The following is a 3,644-nucleotide window of genomic DNA, read 5'->3' as shown; positions in this document are numbered from 1 at the left end:
TAGAGTTCACCATGACTACTACTACTACTAGCTAGAGTTCACCATGACTACTACTACTACTAGCTAGAGTTCACCATGACTACTACTACTACTAGCTAGAGTTCACCATGACTACTACTACTACTAGCTAGAGTTCACCATGACTACTACTACTACTAGCTAGAGTTCACCATGACTACTACTACTACTAGCTAGAGTTCACCATGACTACTACTACTACTAGCTAGAGTTCACCATGACTACTACTACTACTAGCTAGAGTTCACCATGACTACTACTACTACTAGCTAGAGTTCACCATGACTACTACTACTACTAGCTAGAGTTCACCATGACTACTACTACTACTAGCTAGAGTTCACCATGACTACTACTACTACTAGCTAGAGTTCACCATGACTACTACTACTACTAGCTAGAGTTCACCATGACTACTACTACTACTAGCTAGAGTTCACCATGACTACTACTACTACTAGCTAGAGTTCACTATGACTACTACTACTACTAGCTAGAGTTCACCATGACTACTACTACTAGCTAGAGTTCACCATGACTACTACTACTAGCTAGAGTTCACCATGACTACTACTACTACTAGCTAGAGTTCACCATGACTACTACTACTACTAGCTAGAGTTCACCATGACTACTACTACTACTAGCTAGAGTTCACCATGACTACTACTACTACTAGCTAGAGTTCACCATGACTACTACTACTACTAGCTAGAGTTCACCATGACTACTACTACTACTAGCTAGAGTTCACCATGACTACTACTACTACTAGCTAGAGTTCACCATGACTACTACTACTACTAGCTAGAGTTCACCATGACTACTACTACTACTAGCTAGAGTTCACCATGACTACTACTACTACTAGCTAGAGTTCACCATGACTACTACTACTAGCTAGAGTTCACCATGACTACTACTACTACTAGCTAGAGTTCACCATGACTACTACTACTACTAGCTAGAGTTCACCATGACTACTACTACTACTAGCTAGAGTTCACCATGACTACTACTACTACTAGCTAGAGTTCACCATGACTACTACTACTACTAGCTAGAGTTCACCATGACTACTACTACTAGCTAGAGTTCACCATGACTACTACTACTACTAGCTAGAGTTCACCATGACTACTACTACTACTAGCTAGAGTTCACCATGACTACTACTACTACTAGCTAGAGTTCACCATGACTACTACTACTACTAGCTAGAGTTCACCATGACTACTACTACTACTAGCTAGAGTTCACCATGACTACTACTACTACTAGCTAGAGTTCACCATGACTACTACTACTACTAGCTAGAGTTCACCATGACTACTACTACTACTAGCTAGAGTTCACCATGACTACTACTACTACTAGCTAGAGTTCACCATGACTACTACTACTACTAGCTAGAGTTCACCATGACTACTACTACTACTAGCTAGAGTTCACCATGACTACTACTACTACTAGCTAGAGTTCACCATGACTACTACTACTAGCTAGAGTTCACCATGACTACTACTACTACTAGCTAGAGTTCACCATGACTACTACTACTACTAGCTAGAGTTCACCATGACTACTACTACTACTAGCTAGAGTTCACCATGACTACTACTACTACTAGCTAGAGTTCACCATGACTACTACTACTACTAGCTAGAGTTCACCATGACTACTACTACTACTAGCTAGAGTTCACCATGACTACTACTACTACTAGCTAGAGTTCACCATGACTACTACTACTACTAGCTAGAGTTCACCATGACTACTACTACTACTAGCTAGAGTTCACCATGACTACTACTACTACTAGCTAGAGTTCACCATGACTACTACTACTACTAGCTAGAGTTCACCATGACTACTACTACTACTAGCTAGAGTTCACCATGACTACTACTACTAGCTAGAGTTCACCATGACTACTACTACTACTAGCTAGAGTTCACCATGACTACTACTACTACTAGCTAGAGTTCACCATGACTACTACTACTACTAGCTAGAGTTCACCATGACTACTACTACTACTAGCTAGAGTTCACCATGACTACTACTACTACTAGCTAGAGTTCACCATGACTACTACTACTACTAGCTAGAGTTCACCATGACTACTACTACTACTAGCTAGAGTTCACCATGACTACTACTACTAGCTAGAGTTCACCATGACTACTACTACTAGCTAGAGTTCACCATGACTACTACTACTACTAGCTAGAGTTCACCATGACTACTACTACTACTAGCTAGAGTTCACCATGACTACTACTACTAGCTAGAGTTCACCATGACTACTACTACTACTAGCTAGAGTTCACCATGACTACTACTACTACTAGCTAGAGTTCACCATGACTACTACTACTAGCTAGAGTTCACCATGACTACTACTACTACTAGCTAGAGTTCACCATGACTACTACTACTACTAGCTAGAGTTCACCATGACTACTACTACTAGCTAGAGTTCACCATGACTACTACTACTAGCTAGAGTTCACCATGACTACTACTACTACTAGCTAGAGTTCACCATGACTACTACTACTAGCTAGAGTTCACCATGACTACTACTACTACTAGCTAGAGTTCACCATGACTACTACTACTACTAGCTAGAGTTCACCATGACTACTACTACTACTAGCTAGAGTTCACCATGACTACTACTACTACTAGCTAGAGTTCACCATGACTACTACTACTACTAGCTAGAGTTCACCATGACTACTACTACTACTAGCTAGAGTTCACCATGACTACTACTACTACTAGCTAGAGTTCACCATGACTACTACTACTACTAGCTAGAGTTCACCATGACTACTACTACTACTAGCTAGAGTTCACCATGACTACTACTACTAGCTAGAGTTCACCATGACTACTACTACTACTAGCTAGAGTTCACCATGACTACTACTACTACTAGCTAGAGTTCACCATGACTACTACTACTACTAGCTAGAGTTCACCATGACTACTACTACTACTAGCTAGAGTTCACCATGACTACTACTACTACTAGCTAGAGTTCACCATGACTACTACTACTACTAGCTAGAGTTCACCATGACTACTACTACTACTAGCTAGAGTTCACCATGACTACTACTACTACTAGCTAGAGTTCACCATGACTACTACTACTACTAGCTAGAGTTCACCATGACTACTACTACTAGCTAGAGTTCACCATGACTACTACTACTACTAGCTAGAGTTCACCATGACTACTACTACTAGCTAGAGTTCACCATGACTACTACTACTACTAGCTAGAGTTCACCATGACTACTACTACTACTAGCTAGAGTTCACCATGACTACTACTACTACTAGCTAGAGTTCACCATGACTACTACTACTACTAGCTAGAGTTCACCATGACTACTACTACTACTAGCTAGAGTTCACCATGACTACTACTACTACTAGCTAGAGTTCACCATCACCTATTACAAACCCCGTTGTCTAACTGAGTTGTCTAAGTGAGTTGTCTAAGGGAGTTGTCTAACTGAGTTGTTTAACTGAGTTGTCTAAGTGAGTTGTCTAACTGAGTTGTCTAACTGAGTTGTCTAAGTGAGCTGTCTAAGTGAGTTGTCTAAGTG

At 40.7% G+C, this 3,644-nt stretch overlaps 1 protein-coding gene across 1 annotated transcript in view; it reads left to right on the top strand.

Annotated features, from left to right (window-relative positions):
• The first annotated feature begins 3,077 nt into the window (after positions 1-3,077).
• The window catches only part of LOC116937179 (uncharacterized), a 107,694-nt gene continuing 107,127 nt past the window's right edge, over positions 3,078-3,644 (top strand). The window contains exon 1 of the mRNA XM_076064014.1: positions 3,078-3,644. This exon is cut by the window's right edge and continues 319 nt beyond it. The gene's annotated coding sequence lies outside the window, so the exon portion shown is untranslated.

Source organism: Petromyzon marinus, unplaced genomic scaffold, assembly GCF_048934315.1.
Source record: "Petromyzon marinus isolate PM22_M1 ecotype Great Lakes invasive population unplaced genomic scaffold, UKy_Petmar_22M1.pri1.0 PM_Scaffold_271, whole genome shotgun sequence".
Classification (NCBI taxonomy): domain Eukaryota; kingdom Metazoa; phylum Chordata; class Hyperoartia; order Petromyzontiformes; family Petromyzontidae; genus Petromyzon; species Petromyzon marinus.
Note: the sequence above shows the minus strand (reverse complement) of the source record. Positions and strands in the feature narration are given on the sequence as shown.